The 18,076-nt window shown below is 41.3% G+C and overlaps 1 protein-coding gene across 4 annotated transcripts in view; it reads right to left on the bottom strand.

Moving 5' to 3' along the window:
• Positions 1 to 18,076, bottom strand: part of LOC111147514 (ubiquitin specific peptidase 49) — a 92,165-nt gene that overhangs the window by 72,503 nt on the left and 1,586 nt on the right. For 2 of the 4 annotated variants that reach the window (XM_022503550.1, XM_022503552.1), the window contains exon 2: positions 8,058 to 8,139. The exons of the other annotated variants lie outside the window; for them this stretch is intronic. The gene's annotated coding sequence lies outside the window, so the exon portion shown is untranslated. The remainder of the gene's footprint in view (positions 1 to 8,057; positions 8,140 to 18,076) is intronic. 4 annotated transcript variants of the gene reach the window in all.

The raw sequence follows: 18,076 nt of genomic DNA, 5'->3' as shown, positions 1-18,076 counted from the left end.
GGCAGGGAAATGGAGGCTGCAGAGAAGGCCTTTACACACCAATGCTAGACTGTGTGCAAATCACAGGGTATAAAGTTAAAATTAAAAATATTTTTTATTCATGCACACATTAATTTATTCAATAAAATTTACAGAACACTTAAGTGCCAAGTACTGTGCTTAACTATATACTTTTATTGTTATTTCCACTGAATGTTTTTATTTTAAAACCTCAAAAAGAAATATGCTTTAAGATACATCTTAACTGGAAGTGGAAAGGAAAAAATAATTTATGATAGAATTCATATACTATAAAGTGAGAAATTCATTGTTCTTAAAACAATGTTTTAGAAATTTTTTTAACAAATATAAATATACATTCAAATTCTTTAAATGGCAAACTTAAATGGAAGGTTGAAATACAGAACGAATTCTAAAGTCCTAGCAAATTACATTGTCACATCTCAATCTACAAGTAAAACATCTTTTCTTGTGGCTTTCAGTGGTGAAACTATTTCTTTTTGGAGGAGAAATTTTTTCTACTTTATTTGTTCTATGTAATCTTCCCAAAGATATTTCAACTGCTCAGGAACACTTCTCGCCAGATTTCTGTTTTCTAAAAGAATTCACAAGCAGACTGCTGGCTGCCAATGTAGGTGTTGTAGCTAATATGCTCATTACACTGCACTGCTAACAAAAACTGATGAACACATTTAGTGCAAAGTGACGTATCTATTCCACATCCCATGGGACAGAAAATGTTTTCCCCCCAAATTACCTGTTCCCTCCTTTTTTTTTTTTTAACAAACCCCAAAAGATAACTAGTATACAAGATAATATTGGCAAGCAAAACCAAAAGCAACTTGTAGCACATCATATGTCTAAAGCTCTAAAATTATAATCCTTCAGTATTTCAGATTTTAATATTAAGAGTTAGCAGGTGGGAGGATCAAAGGTGAAAAATAGAAATGGTGGGATGCCTGGGTGGCTCAGTTGGTTAAGCAGCTGCCTTCGGCTCAGGTCATGATCCCAGCGTCCTGGGATCGAGTCCCACATCAGGCTCCTTGCTTGGCGGGGAGCCTGCTTCTCCCTCTGTCTCTGCCTGCCATTCTGTCTGCCTGTGCTTGCTCTCTCTCCCTCTCTCTCTGACCAAAAAAAATAAATAAATAAATAAAATAAAATAAAATAGAAATGGTTGCTCCAACCATCAGTACTGCTGGAAAAACACACAAGCTCTGTGATCTGTCAGAGGGGTCAGCAGAATCATCAGCACACATAATAAAAGACAGTATGTTAATTTATTCAGGCTTACAAATGACAATGTATTTTCATTCAATAATAATAGCTAATAATGAACACTTACTACATGTCAGTTACTGTTCCAAACATTTTATATGCATTATTTAATTTAGTCCTCACAAGAACCCGATGGACTAGGTACTTTTATCATCTCCATTTTATAAGATCATTTTTCACATCAGATGCGGACTCTTTATCATTGCCTTTAAAACCTCCACCAAATGGCCTCAAATTCCAGTGTACCCCCCTTTCTGCCATTCCAGTTCTCACTTCTGACTCAAAAATTTGACTGATGTGTATCACATGAATGAAGTAGTTCTCTTCTCCAGCCAGCTTCCTTCTTCTCCCTTTCTACCTCAGAAGATCCCACTGTAACAATGTTGTCAGGGAACTCCTTTTTCACAGGCTTATTGAAAGTAAACACCATAGAAGTATATAGAGGAAAAAGTGAATACCTCCCCCGAACAAAGCGAACACCTTGGTAACAGTCCTTACATTTTATGAAAATAGAAATATTCTACATACTGTTCTGTAACATAACTTTTTAAAAATATATAATTCAAAAAATAAAAACATAATTTAACAGGGGCGTGTGGCTGGCTCAACTAGTTGGAAGAGCATGTGACTCTTAATCTCAGGGTCGTGAGTTTGAGCCCCACGCTGGGCAATGAGATCACTTAAACAAAGAAGAACTTTTAGGTGTATTTAAAAATAAATAAATAGGGTGCCTGGGTGGCTCAGTGGGTTAAGCCGCTGCCTTCGGCTCAGGTCATGATCCCAGGGTCCTGGGATCGAGTCCCGCATCGGGCTCTCTGCTCAGCAGGGAGCCTGCTTCCCTTCCTCTCTCTCTGCCTGCCTCTCTGCCTACTTGTGATCTCTGTCTGTCAAATAAATAAATAAAATCTTTAAAAAAAAATAAAATAAAATAAAATAAAATAAAATAAAATAAAAATAAATAAATAAAATAAAATTTAACAGTGGACGTCTTTCTACATTAGCAAACAGAGATCCACTGCATTCCTAACAGCTTCATGGAGGTTCCACTGTGTGGAAATGTCACATGTCATTTTCTTCCTATAACAAACAATGCAACTGTATCCATATTTTTCATGCAAGTGTATAAATATATCCATAGGACAGATTTCTAGGAGTGGAACTTCTGGGTCACAGGGTAAACACATTTTAAATTCTAATAGGCACTGCCAAATTTACCTCCAAGGAAATTTACATTCCCCCCAAAAGTGTGTGAGTGTTCCTGCTGCCCCACATCCTTAGCCTCTACTGGCTATCATCATCTTCCAATCTAATAGGTAAAAGTGGCAATTACATGTTTTATTTTATATTTATTTAAATTATTAGGATTTTTGAATTGATAGCTTAAATAGATTTTGAATTATTATTAAGTTTAGGCTAAGCTTTTTTTTCTCTATGGAGAAAATAAAAGTTCAAGAAGCACATTTAGAGGGTAACTGGGAAGACTGGTAATATTTAACCAATGCAGGATTTTAGCATGGAGCAGACAATGATGCCAATCACAAATGAGTTTGATCTCTTCACCAAAGCTCGCTTACCATGCGCTTGAAATACACTGCTATCAGTTCTTCGAGCTATGCCATATATTTTAGCAAATGTTTCTTTTAAAAGAGTACATTTAACTCCATAGTCATGTATTCACTTCGTCATCTTTACTTACTCATAATACTCCTCTGTGTGATGTCTACTTCAATATTTTGTTTTATATAAAATGTTGCTCATTAATACGACCTTTGACCTCTTTTAGATGTTAAAGCACAAGCCTATAACGAGTGTCTGGCCATGAACATACAATAATATTAAGACAACTGATATGAGTAGCTGTATTAGAACACAGAAAAAGGAGAATAAGAGTAGATCTTAGCAATGATCATCCGTAGAGATGCTCTAGTCATTTCAGATTATGAAAACAAAACACGAACAAAGCCTCCACCTACTCTATAAATGTTTACATAAATGTGATGTCTTCTGTTCATAAATGCTGATTCACTGTCAGTGGCTAGATGCTTATGATTACAATGCTATTAGCAATGACGGCAGAACTGAGCTATTCACACATTTTCTTACCTAATTCTCTTTGTGGCCACCTCCAGGTAACAATTTTTGTCAGGGAAACTCTAATGAGCTCTAACAGGGACTGACCTTATTATCCTGATAAGTTAGTACCCATAACTGCAAAAATAAGTACCACAAATTATCTAGTATTCTAGAAAGGTGTTGTTTTTTTTTTTAAAGATTTTATTTATTTATTTGACAGAGACAGAGAGATCACAAGTAGTCAGAGAGGCAGGCAGAGAGAGAGGAGGAAGCAGGCCCCCCACTGAACAGAGAGCCCGACGTGGGGCCTGATCCCAGGACCCTGAGATCATGACCTGAGCCGAAGGCAGAGGCCTTAACCCACTGAGCCACCCAGGTGCCCCTCTAGAAAGGTTTTGACTCAAAACTGATGCAACAGTAAACTCCTCTCTATGCTTCCCTTAATTCTCAAATAAAATTTATATTCTTCATAGAACAAACTGATACTTAAGACTTTATTTCAAATCCAAAAGCTAAGCTCTTGCTACTTTAGTATGTCCACATGGCCAGTCCACATGAGCACATGACAGATCCTACACATCATCTTTCCCGTATCAGAGACTGGCAGAAAGAGATAGAGCAGGGGGCAGGAAAGAGCAGAACACAAACATGACAAAGTGCCAAAGACAGGCTATAAATTATCTTTCGGTCACTCATGACTGCATTGTGAAAAAGCTGACATAAAGGTAGGACCCATCCTTCCTTTGGAGGAATACAAGTATTGTATGAAAGCATCTTCCTAACTCACTAACAGCAGAGCTGCACGCCCACCCCTCACATAACTTGCCCAATGAAAGAAGCGCTGCTAGGTTCTAAAGGCAATGAGAAGAAGCTCTGTATTCTGGCAATTGCAGGGAGCAATGAAGACCAGCTTCCCGGGCTCTAAACTCTGCCAGACTGCCCTGCTAATCCTTCCCAAATCCTGCAATGCTGGGGTGGGGGTGGGGGACAGAATAGAAAACGATCCAAAACTGAATCAAGGACAGTAGCTCTGGATTACAGGAGGTCATAACATGCCTATTTGAATGGGGGTGGGGTGGGCATCAGGGCAGTCGCAGGGCATATACAAAAGCCTGTATGTTTATAAAAACACAATACAAAAAAAATTTATCCCTGATCCTTCCGAAGCGGTAACCAACGTCTGCCCCCAATCATTTGCCAGCCCAGGCTGCATGGAAGGCATAGAGTAGCAGGCATTTTCACACAGTGAGGCTGGAAGAGATTCTACTAGAGTGTAAATTACTAATTAGCTCAATAGAAGACAAAGAGAGAAAATACCTGTCACAGAATGCTATTTACAACTTGACATATAATAAAAACAACCCCGAAAATTTTAGAAGAGCGCCTTACTTTTCAGACTTCTATTAACATGTAAATGGCGAAGGAACAGTATTATAGTCTTTAAAAACTGCCCATGTCTCAGAAACAATAATGCATGACGGGAAAGGATGCTTTCCAAATAATTTATAATTTTCTCATCCTTATGAAAGCTAAGTGTTTTTAATTATTACAATCAGCTTTAGTAAGGAGCTATATTTCATAGCTTTGATGATCACTTAAAGACGTGGGGTGGGGAGAAGCCCACAAGTGCTGTATTTTACATACATAAGACTATAGTTAATAGTCCTTATACTAAAACTGAACAGGCCTCAATCTGCAGGTCATGCTTTTACGAAATGGACTGGCTACCATTTTAATAAAGACTGAGGATGAGCTGGAAGATAGTAGTGGGATGGAGTCAGTTACATCTCCATATATGATGACAACTGAAAAGACTCTCAAAATTTAGATTTACTTTGGAGGAAGGTAATAACATGTTAGGATATTTATATTCATTCCTCTACCATAAGGCAAACCTATTTGTATTAACTGCAACCTGGTTCTTAAGAAGTATATTCTGCACTTAGATTTCTTCCAGCTCCTTGATGCTACATAAGGATCTTCAATATATGTATTTCACCTAAATATGTCTCAGTCACAGTGATGAACAGGCCTGTGACTCCTGTTTACACATAACAATCACCCAAACGGGGTGTGTGAAAGGCTCAGTCCATTAAGTGTCGGACTTCAGCTCAGGTTATGATTTTGGGGTCCTCCTGGGATCAAGCCCCACATTGGGCTCCTCACTCAGTGGGGAGTCTGCTTGTCCCTCTCCCTCTGCCCCTCCCGCTACTCGTGCACGCTCTCTCTCTCAAATAAATAAAATCCATAAAAACATAATAATCACCCATATGTCATTAACAGTTATCATATCCTGAGGACTTCCTTGTGTGTGGACACATCATGCCAGATGCTAAGAAGGTCCCCATCAGAGGTGTACACCATGACATGGTTTTTGCTGACGAGGGAGGGGCCTACAAATTTGTCATTCACAGGTGAAATTAACTAAAATCAAACATACTTGGGGCGCCTGGGTGTCTCAGTTGGTTGAGCCACTGCCTTCGGCTCAGGTCATGATCCCAGCGTCCTGGGATCGAGTCCCACATCGGGCTCCTTGCTCGGCAGGGAGCCTGCTTCTCCCTCTGCCTCTGCCTGCCTCTCTGTCTGCCTGTGCTCGCTCACTCTCTCTCCCTCTTTCTCTGACAAATAAATAAATAAAAATCTTAAAAAAAAAAAAAAAATAAGGGGCGCCTGGGTGGCTCAGTGGGTTAAAGCCTCTGCCTTCGGCTCAGGTCGTGATCTTGGGGTCCTGGGATCAAGCCCCGAGTCAGGCTCTCCGCTCAGCAGGGAGCCTGCTTCCTCCTCTCTCTCTGCCTGCCTCTCTGCCTACCTGTGGTCTCTGTCTATCAAATAAATAAATAAAATCTTTAATAAATAAATAAATAAAATCAAACATACCAACTTAATATACATTCAAAACATTCTCCCCTTTCCTTTTTATTTTTTTTTAAAGATTTTATTTATTTGAGACAGAGAAAAGGAACAGGGAGAAGGGCAAAACAGGAGAGAGAAGTTAAGCAGGGAGCCTGACATGGGGCTCAATCCTAGTACCTTGGGAACATAACCTGAACTGAAGGCAGACGCTTAACTAACTGAGCCACCCATGTACCGCCACCTTTTCTTTTTAAAATTAGGCCTTCTTGGGGCGCCTGGGTGGCTCAGTGGGTTGGGCCTCTGCCTTCGGCTTGGGTCGTGATCTCAGGGTCCTGAAAATAAGGCCTTCTTACCCACTTTCTTTCAACTTTTCTTGAAAATGATAAAGCAAATGGGGCAAATGAAAGCAACTGGTGAATCTGAATGAGGGAACAGAGAAGTTCCCACACTATCTTTGCAACTTTTCCATAAGCCTGAAACATAATAAAAATATCAAGTCACACACACAAAAAGAGTGTTAACAACAGAAGCTCTCTCACAGGGTTGCTGAGAGTTTCAAACAATTCACATACTTAGCTCATGCTGGGCACATAATAAACACTAATTATTAGTTATTTTTTTAAAAATGAGAGTGGATCAACTATAACAAATGAATCACTCTGGTGAGGGAATGTTGATAATGGGAGAGGCTGGCTGTACATGTAAGGGAGCAGGGGGATACGGGAAATTTCTGCACCTTCCTCTCAATTTTGCTGTGAACCTAAAGCTGCTCTAAAAAAATAAATAAAGTCTTAATAAAAAGGGTGGATCAATTTACTTAACCAAATTAAAGCATACATAAATATATTTAGTATATTGTTTGCACAGACACACATAAAGAGAAGACAGTAAAAAACCAGGCAGAATCTGAACACACTTTGCTTACAGACATCTGCACTGAAATTGGAGTTCCATTTTTCCTCAATGGGCAACAATCTCTCAACTATAAACCTATATGGTTTATAACGAGTCCTTTTTTATGTGAAAAAGATAGATAGGTAACCATTTATCTGCAATGCACTTAGGCATTTTTACTGGTTTTAGGTTGTTTTGTTTTATGAACACCATTTTGTAAAGAAAAAAAATAAGGGCATGTAAGAACCCTGATGTAATCTTTGCATTAGCCACAGCCCTCATGGTGTTTGTCCCAGGTTCCCCATCTAGCAAGCCACTGAGGAGAGGTCAGTAACAGAACCACAGGGATAATCTAAGGACTGGCAAACAGGACAGGTTAAGGGATAAGATAAACCAGCACTGTTTAATCTGGAGAAGAACATGGTGACTGATCAGTTCATAACCGTCAAGCAGAGGTAATACCAGAGCAGAGACAGCCTGCAAAATGCCAAGGTTCAAGTCCTATCCCCACCACTTGGTAGAATTCTACAACTGGAAAAAAAAGTCTGAGTGAATCCTTGAGGACAAGTCATTTAATCTCAAGGAGACTTTATTTCATCACATGTAAAATGGGAACAGTAACAACACCAACCTCATAGGGTTGCTGCTAGGAGTGAACGAGTTCCAATCTACAAAGAACTTACAACAATGGGCGGCATAAAAGCATATATGTGGGCAACTACTGTTATTAAGTTTATGAAGAACTAGGGTCCCCTTAATACTATAGTAAGCACATATTTTTACTCAGAAATGGAGAACAGGGCAACAGAGAACACATACAAATAAAGTATTAGGTAGATGCTGGTTAGACAGAAGGCAGACTGTCCTAATAAAGAAAATAATTAAATACCAGAAAAGATTATCTACAAAGGTTGCCACATTCTCTCTGAAGATTTATGAAAACAGGATAAATTTGTATCTACCTGGGATGATTTAAGTGGGATATTGACTGAAGTTGCAGGATAAACTAGAGGTCCTTTTAAGGTCTCTTCCCATCCAAAGAATCTACAATTAATCAGAAAAACATTTAAGTATGTAAAACCTACTCACTCAAATCTGAATATAGAACTTAAAAGTTTTTTGCTTAGCAAACAAGATTATAAGCAAAATAAAGTTCAACTGAGTTTACTTGAGCAAATGAAAACAAAGCTTACATTTATCACTGAGTCCTTATTGATGAATAGTATTATCTGAACCAAATGATTACCCATTTTCAGTTTTAGAAATATCAATGAGAAACAACCATTCCCAATAAGTATCAGTGTATTTAGCATACTACTGCGGCAGATAGAGACAAAAGACAGAACCCAAACAGACTTTTTCCCTTCTTCATCAACATCAAATAAGTCTAAAATTATTTACATGAAGACATCAAATATAAAACAATTACATTTCAAAAATGGCAAAACCATAAACAGAGTACAACCCACTAGTAATACCAAACCTATCTAGACAGGAAGGGAATATGCACAAACATCCTACAGAAACAGGTGCCCCACATCAAAGTTACTCTTCAGCTCAAAAGTTTACATTTCAGACTAATCCTCTTGAAATTTAGCAGCAAAAATAGTAATTTCTAAGAATCTTCTATTAAATTACAAAATCAATGCGGTCACCTTGACCATCTGCCTAAGAGAATCCAGAATCCATGAACATAGAAGCTGAATCCAGATAGATTTTAGATTCTAAACTGACATAAATGAACATCAGTGATTCTGATAACCACTAATCAAAATATAACTTTGCTGTTACAAATGCTATCATCTTTGCCATTTACACAAAAACCCACAAAACGGTGGCAATTCAAAATTTATACAACTTTGGAAAAAAGTTATCTTTATATATCTGAATGTACGCTAATAAAATAACCACAAATAAGATTCTCAAGATCGGTTTGCATTTATTCCTTAAGTAAATTATAGCTATCCTTTGGAACTATCAAATAAAAAGTAATAATCATTCACATTCGTAACTAAATGTAAAAGCTTCAGAATAAAAATCATCAAACAAAGGGGCACCTGGGTGGCTCAGTGGGTTAAGCCTCTGCCTTCGGCTCAGGTCATGATCTCAGGGTCCTGGGATCGAGCCCCGCATCGGGCTCTCTGCTCAGCGGTGAGCCTGCTTCCCTCTCTCTCTGCCTGCCTCTCTGCCTACCTGTGATCTCTCTCTCTCTCTGTCAAATGAATAAAAATTAAAAAAAAAAAAGATTTTAAAAAAATCATCAAACAAAATAGTAAGAATAATCTAAATTTTGTCCCAAATTTCTCATCTTCCTTTATATTTCCAGAAGTGTCTTAAAAATCAAAAGCTTCTAGGAAATTAATATTAATATGGCCTTCTTTAGTCACAACTACAAAACAGGAGAGGCAGTGGAGCTGTCCAAGACATTGCATTATTGTATGGAGGCTTTTTCATGATAAAAAAAAATTACTCATAAATTCACTACTTAACCTAAAAAAGAAGTCCCACTCTAAAATCCTCCACTGTTCTACAAATCTCCCTTTCTTTATTCTATTTAGTTAATGAGTAAGTCACCTACTACAGTGTGAAATGTCCCACATAAAGCTAAAGGCAGCTTAGGAACTCAAAGCCCTCACAGTCCTGATTTAAATCTCTTCCTCAGCAAACTTCTCTAGTTGGTTATTTGCTCTCTTCTGAAATGATTTCTCAATATTCTCCAACTACCAAAAAACAATTAGGCAGAAATCTGGTTGGTTAATCAAAACAAAAAGATGTTCATCCTTCTCTATCTCAACAACAGTAGGCTCTCCATTGAAAATGAATGTGCTGTGGCTAAGGCACTCTGCTCAGTGCTGTCAGGTACACCCTGTTACAACACAACACTATCACACCACACAGGCAGAGCCATACTGTAAGTAAATAAAACCTGTATTCCCATCATCACAACACTAGCGAAATGCAGAGGTTTTCAACATCGAGTTGATGCTTCATCATTCACAGAACAAAATCAAATCAAAATGGGCCTCATCTTTTCAAAGTAGACATGAAAGTCGAATTAAAAACAATGAGAGGTGGAAGCAGATTCATGATGCCTTGAAGAGAAAGACAGGTTTCTGGAATTTCCTACTTTTGTAGACAAAAGGACCCACAATTTCAACACACAGTTCTCTTCTCAACAAAGAACTCTTTTCCTGCAAACACCCACCACCGCCCCCCAATCTCCACTCTTACTTTTCAGTGTTTACTCCTATCTCTAGGTCTCTGTTCACTCACCATGGTTCTTCCTCTTCTGCACCAAAGGCTCCCTACACTTGATCCTTCACTATAGCATCTGTGCCCTGACCCATGCAGACTTTCTGGAACATCTCCCCACAACCTGCACATTTGATCCCCACTCCTGCACAGTCTAGTCCAGTTCTTCATCCAGCAGGACTTCTCCAAATTCCCTTAATCCTATTCTCTTCCCTTACACCCCATCTCATCCTTTAAATCCCAGGGCCCATCTCTTCCTTGCTTCTCTCACCATCCCCTTTTAGCCCTGTCTCTCCACCTCACTGTTTTTACCTTGGATCTGGCTGAACCTCGTCAATTAACACAATTCCCCAGTTACCATGTCCCAGACCGCCATCACTCCTTTACACCCTTACTCTTTTCTCCTTTCAGCTTGTCTGGCCCCAGAATTGTCCTATAAACGCCTCACCTCTCATCTGTTTCCATTCACCCTTCCACTACGCTAATTCCTAACTCCACCTGGTACTCGTCCAGTATCTATTTCACCCTCCCTCACTTTCAAGAATTTACACCCATCGCTCACCCACTAACCCATACCTTTCTCAGAACCTCGCGATTCCCACCCCACCGCGGGTCCTAGTCCTTCAGCTCCTCTCGCTCTGCACTAGTTCACACCCTTGTCACGTCTGGCTCTTCATCACCCTCTCTCCTCTACTCCCAACTAGCACCCCAGCTCTGTTCCTCCTTGCCTTCCACTTCCAACTCTTCCCCTCAGCACCCTCACCCTGCTACCATCCCCTACAAAGCTCTCTTCCTCAAACCCCTGCTCTTAAACCTAACCCCATACCTGGTCTTCCTAACCTCATTCCCTGCTGGCTTCCTGAACACCCACCCTGGGTTTTGCTTCCTTTCTACCTCCTTGGCTGGCTTTTTCTCACTCCTTCTCTCCCTGCCTTCTAACCCTTTCTCCCCTTAATCCTCCTCATCTCATTCTTAGACCCATTCCCCCCACAATCCCTAAGCCTTCCTTCGCTTCTCCTCTCAAGGCTTTTTTTTTTTTTAACCCCCAATCCAGTCGTAACCCACCCCGCCAAAATAATGCTCTGGCGCGCCCCGACTGCCGGCTCTCGCCTCCGCCGGCCCCCGCCCCGGGCACCCCCAGCCCGCCGGCGCCGCGGTCCCGCCCCCTGCCGCCGCTCCTCCCGCCCGCGAGGCGCGCGCCGCCTTTGTCGCCCCTCACCCGGTGTGTGAGGATTTGGCTTCTTTAAAGGGGAGGGCCAGTGTGCCGGAGACTCCTGTCCCCGCCTCCGAGTCTTAGAACGGGCTCCCTGGCCGTCGCGTCCTCCCCGGTCCCCGTCCCCCCACCCCCTGGAGCTACCCCCTTGGCTGCCTCCCTACCTCCTCCGCCCCCTCCCCGACCCCCCCCTCTATTTACCGCCATCATCAGCACGCGCGAGCTGTCACCAGGGCGCGAGACAACCGAACACGGCCCCGCCCCCTGCCCGCCCATTGGCCCGCCCGCCGGAGCCCCGCCCCCCGGACCCCGCATTGCGCCAACGGCGCAGCGCTTGGCCCCGACCCCGGCACAGACTGCCTCTCTGAAGGTTCGCGCCGCGGGCGCAAAGTTTAGGGTTAGCCACAAACGTGCGGCCGATTTGAGCCTGGCGTAAGGGGCGGCAGCGTAGAGGGGCGTTGTGAATCGCGGGTCGAAGTTTGGTTGAAGCACAGGAGGGTAAATAAGGAGGTTTCCAGACAAAGAGACTCTTAAAGGTACAGAGTCTTAAGGCTGTCCCTCCTCCTTAAAGGGCCAGACTCTAAGAGCCCATCTCCGCCCCCTTCTCCCCAGTACTTCAGCCCGTGGAACAGTGAAGGAATTCCATCCACACTAGTTCCCCGCACACCTTTTGGAGCTCCTTTAACATCTCTCCCCACTGCCAAGGGTGGAAGCCTTTGTCACTATCCTATGTTTTTGTTTTATTCTGTTAAAAGACTGATTGCTAACATTGTCGTTCCGAAAGCAGCAGCATCCGAACCCTGGGGTTTCCTGAGCCTGCGTTTGCAAAAGTTACTATTGGCTACCAGACAGTGAGCACGTGCCTGACTTTTGCCACTGATGACCCAGGCGGCACCCAGCTGTTTTATGGAAATCCCCAAGGAAGAGGCTCACAGCCAAAAACTTAAGAAGTTCAGCAGATCGTAGGGATGCAGACCACAGGGAAACAACAGCGGCTATTTCTACTAGTCTTAAAGATTTCCTCCAGAGGCTGCATTGTTCTGACATAAATTGCGGGAGGTGACGTTTCACCACCACCCCCACCCAGTTTACAAATACCAGACCAACAATGTTACATCACTCAACACATGGCTAAAGCAGGTAAAGACTTACGTGTAAATAGAACGACAAAGAAAACAAACATCTGAATTAACAGCTATAGTGGCTCAAGGCTACACACTTGTCAATATGAAATAAAAAGCACAAAAGCTCAAGAACAGCAAAATTAGAAGGCAGAAACAGCCAGTGCATGTGTAAGCATGAAACTACAATGCCTGCAGCCAAGCTTACATAAGTGTAAAAACAGGTCTAAAGGTAATTAACCTGGCCATTTTTAAGAGGTTTGATGATGGAAGGAAAAGACTCCGCAACTGATTTGATGAGGATTTGCCATGTGGTTCATGAGCTTAAAGTAGGGTCTAAAAATTTGGCATTCCCTTTGTTGCCTATCACCTTTAATTCGTTTTAAAAATCTTATTTTACATTTTAACTCCTTTATTAGCAGTTTTCTCCCCTTGCTCCCCAAACCCCCCCAAAATTTTTGGAGATTCAAGATTGTACCTTTTTCAATGTTAATTCCTTAGCAAAGTGCCCCACACATAATAGGTGCTTTTATTGAGAGGTTTTGGAACACCTAAGACTTCTGAAGGAAGGAGTGATCTCAGAATAGCAATCTAGCGGGAAAGGATTCTCAGTGCCCTGAGCATATATTGGATCAGCGGTTCTCAAAGTGTGGCCTGTGGAGCCCTGACACACTTTCATAGGGTCCCTGAGATCAAAACTATTTTCATCATAATAAGACATTATTTGGTTTTGTCAAAGTGATGACATTTGCACTGATGAAAAAAAGTAACAATGGATAAAATTACTGCTTCCTTAGCACATATCAAGGCAACAGCACTCAACTGTGCTATCAGTCAATGTACTCTTCACTGTACCCACTCACAGGAAAAAATAAAACTTGGTTCACTTTAGAAATCTTTGATGAAATACTAAAAACTATTTTAAGTACCCATCTTTTCAATACTATTCTACATAATTAAATAGACATATGCATAAAGTGCTTCTATTTCTTTCTTTTTTTTTTTTTTTTTAAGTGCTTCTATTTCTTACCTAAGTACCATCTTTCTCTTGAGGAAAAGCACTTGTGCAATTTCTCGGCATTCTGAGATGAATTAGTAACTTTCTTCATGGAATACCATTTTTACTTGAAAGAAAGCTAACAGAAAAACTCTATTTTGTCAGCTCTGGGTGTCTGACAGAGATTTTCTCAAAGATAAAGTGAGCCTGACAGCACTTGTTAGCAATGATGAAACTCAAGCTCTCAAGCAAAACTTCGAATTTTGTAAACCTGTAACTGCCGCTGTGAACTTAATAGCCTCCCAAGACTTTCCTGATGAGAACAGTGGTGATGTTAATATGATTTTTTTCTCGCATAACAAAATGTGTCAGCACCTAAAAGATCTGCAATGTTTTCCAAACGACCAATGCATGATGCTAGAAAATCAGGTATCAGTAAAAGATCCCTTCAGGTACAAAATAAACCAATGAATATTATTATATAACAGAGTACAAAAAGTTTACTGATAGAATTTGAGATTCTGCATTGCAACTAACAGCAGAGTTGCAATGTAGTTTCAAAGAATATGCACAATTATGGGTCAAGATTGTTAAAATACCCCTCGCCTTTTCCAACTACACATCTGTGAGGTTGGAGTCACATTCTTCAATCAAAATGACAAATTTTAATAGACTAAATGAGAATCCACTGTCTTCAATTACGCCAGACATTCAAGAGATTTGCAAAGATATAAAATATTGTCACTTTTGTAAGTTTTTTGCTTGAAAAAGAAAGGTCATTTTTCATGAAAATATTTATGTTAAGATGCACTGGACTTATTTTATCTTTAAATGAATACCTTTTTTCTCATAAGTTTTAATAAGGCAAATATCAATAGGTATAACCTACATAAACAAAAGGTCTTTGGAACTTTTAAAAGCATCAAGGAGTCCTGAGACTAAAGAGTTTGAGAATTGTGTATTAGATGGAAGCAGAATAAGAAGACTATTTTGGATTATCCAAATATGAGAAGGCTATGCAGCATAGCTAACAAAAAGGTTTTACTGTAGTTTCAGAGTTAAGAACTTCAGTGGTTCATCAACAAGAAATGGAAAATAGAATCAAACACCGAGCTTCCTTTAAAGACACAACTGGTAATGAGCATGATTACAATACACATGGTACCACACAAACACAGTTCAGAGACAGGCACAACTAAGGCCTGGGAAATGAGGGGAAACAGGGATGGGTATGTTCCACAAAGAAGATACAGTCAATTCCGCCCCCCCCTTTTGTTTTTAAGCAGAGCCTCTTTCCCTTCAGTCTGTAGAACAAGTAAAATCTTATCACTGTAGGTAAGTATTAAAAATAGAGTTCAGTGCTCCAGAGATGGGCCATACACTGTGCTCATTGATCTGTTTAAAAAACATACCTATACTATTGTATACTTTCTTGGGACCCTCTCTCACTGCTCGTTGTCTATTACAATAGCATTCTTTCCACTGGGGGAGAATTTTAACTTGCCACCAAATAGTATGACCCCATAACTTCCCCACTTTTTTCTTTAAAGATTTTATTTTTAAGTAATCTCTATACCCAGCATGGGACTCAAACTCATAACCACGAGATCAAGAGTCGCATGCTCTTCCAACTGAGCCAGCCAGGTGCCCCCATAATATCCCAGTTTAAACATCCTAACCAAACACCAGTACCTTCAGCACCATTAAAAAGAAGCAAGAGCAGAGAGGGCATCTCCTTACCTACAAAGCTTTTGACATCTACTCTCCTTTGAGCCCCTCAACAAGCCTATGAAAAATGGGTAGTAGGCATCATTTATTCCCACTTTACAGATGAGACCCAGAAAGGCCAACTTGACTGAAGTTACCAAGGAGGTTCAGGTCAGTACTATGGCCAGCACCCAGCTACCTGTCTTCTAAACCAGTGCTCTCTCTCCTTTAGTAGCAGCCTTGGAATACCTGTCACCTCCACATCCCTAGCTTTGCCCTTCCTACATGACAGATTTCCAATACTGAATTCTGCCTTTGGGACAAAAGATACATATATTTATATACAGGACATATAAATGCATATGATAAGCCAGCAGGATGTATTTCACATCTGCTTTACCTCTGCCTTCCCGTTTCCCTTCTGGATCTGCTCTTTTAGAGACCCTCTTATAGATCACAGAGCTTTGAGATCCTCTAATGAACCCTACAAATCCTATTCCCCACAAACTACACACATATACACACACAGAGTTCGAGGCATCTTTGTCCTCTGAGGGCTCCCCTTGGGGCTTAGGCTGCCCTAAGTTCGAACCGCTACTTGAGAGTCATCGTCCGCTCACACTCCTGCACCAACTAAGAAAAAACTCCCTCATTAAGCACAATACAGTCTCCATGTTCCAGGAGGGAAAGGATAGGCTTGTTCTGTCTTGTTTGGCATTTGTCTCAGTTACTGAGAAAAGCAATGGAATACACAGGGAAGGGATTTCCCTAGATGAGGCCAAGTGAAGGCTGCATGACCTCTGGGAGGGATGATGTAAAGATCTGAGTCCTGAATCATGGTCAAACGAGGTGACCTAAAGGGTCCCTTGTAATCCAAGAGACTGATTTTGGAATGCTCTACACAATGGCAGAAACTCACCTTGGGGGAGAGTCCATCCCCAAGAAGAGACTACTCGAAGTCCAAAGACACCAACCCCCAAGAGAGGACCAAATTTGTGATACAACTGGTTTTAGCCATGCCACATGGCACTTGTGACTGGGGCCTGCAGCCCAAGGGGTCCAGACAGCAGCAGATACAGAGAGGGAGGCTGTTGTAAGGGAAAGACAATACTGGGAATCACAGGTATGTACCACCCATCAGCCCCACCTGGTTCCAGATCTACTATATGCACAGCTTCAAAATGTTCAGCCTATTGCCCTTCCTATGTTCGCAGAGTCTCCACTCTTGACACCTAGAGGGCATGAGGAGGTGGGAATTTCTAACTGCTTTCCTTTATCATCCAGGATTCGGAAAGAAAAATCTCTCTGAAGCCCCACGAATGAATACTGGACACACTGGGCTGGGGCTGACCTGGTGATGGAGACCAGTGGTCAGTCTCTAGGTATTCCTTCAGAGGAGCAGGGACACCAACAGATGGCGGGGGAAACGTGACTGACTATTTGGTACTCAAGATCTGAGGCAAGCAAGCAGGAGGCAGCCTGGGAACAGGAATACAGAGAATCACAAGAGCACGGGACACAGGAGGAAAGCACAGCCAGTGCAGGAACCATGAATGGATACAAGTGATGGGCTAGACACAGGTAGAATACAGGGTTCCCCAAATCCCACATTTGCTTTCTGCCATCCCAGGGTTTGCCATCTGCAGGTATCATTTGTGCAAGAACTCAACAGTTCTTGTAAAGGGACTCTTCCTTAAAAACTTACCCTCATCCTAAGGAATAAAGTGCTAGTTCTGCTTTTTTCTAATATACATTAGAATAAGACGTAAGTACTAACAGAAAAGTGTTTTCCACATTCCACCTAAAATAACCTGGCACCACACACAGGCCCAGGAGCCACACTTAGACACATGATAGTAGCTACGGGTCCTAAGTCTGGAGTTTGGTCCCAACTGCAGCCTCCTCTCGCAGCATGACCTCTGTGGGAGCCCCACCTCCCCATCTCCCAAAAAAGGAAGACTAGTGGAGTCCTACAGCTTCGCTGCAGAGCTCTGACAAAGGTACTCACCAAGCCAACATGTTAGCACAGTCTTAGAACACAGTTTCTGCTATTTTGGGGTGGATACAGATGGGAAGAAGGGAAAAGCCTCTGGAAGCTGAGGCAGGAGACTCAGGAAGACAGGTCTAGCAAAGAAGGAACCACATCAGATTTAAAACCAAACACATGGCATCTCCATTAACTAGCCACATTTAAGTTATCGTTTATAAAATGAGGATCACCATGCCCTTTATTCCTTAAATTTATACCAATGCTCCTAAGCTTTCATTCAACCTGAACTTTCAAAAATGATACACTGACAATCCTCAACGACTCTTGAAAGTCCCATTCCGATTTGCACATAAAAGCTGGACGATATCTGGACCCTTCCCACTAGTTACCAGCTCAGTTTTGACAACCTCACTAGAGGAGCCATATTTGTTAAATGAAGAAATGTATTGCATTACCTGCCTTTTATAGGGATAAACTTTTTTTAATTGACGCAAAGGACAAGAGTGGACAGAAGTACCCAATGTGGCAGTTCATAAAGCCCGGTCTGGTGTCCACTGGACTTGACTTTGGTTAAATGTATGCTCGAAATAAGGGAAAAGTGAAGAATGCTGGAAATGTATGAGCCAAGATTAAATCAAAAGGCAAAGTACAGTTAGGGAGTTTATACTCTTCTTTACTTTTTAGAGCACAGAACCCCTCCG

Source organism: Enhydra lutris, unplaced genomic scaffold (genome assembly GCF_002288905.1).
Source record: "Enhydra lutris kenyoni isolate GAN:26980312 unplaced genomic scaffold, ASM228890v2 scaffoldscaffold17, whole genome shotgun sequence".
In the NCBI taxonomy this organism is placed as follows: Eukaryota; Metazoa; Chordata; class Mammalia; order Carnivora; family Mustelidae; genus Enhydra; species Enhydra lutris.
This window is presented reverse-complemented; position numbering and strand designations above follow the sequence as displayed.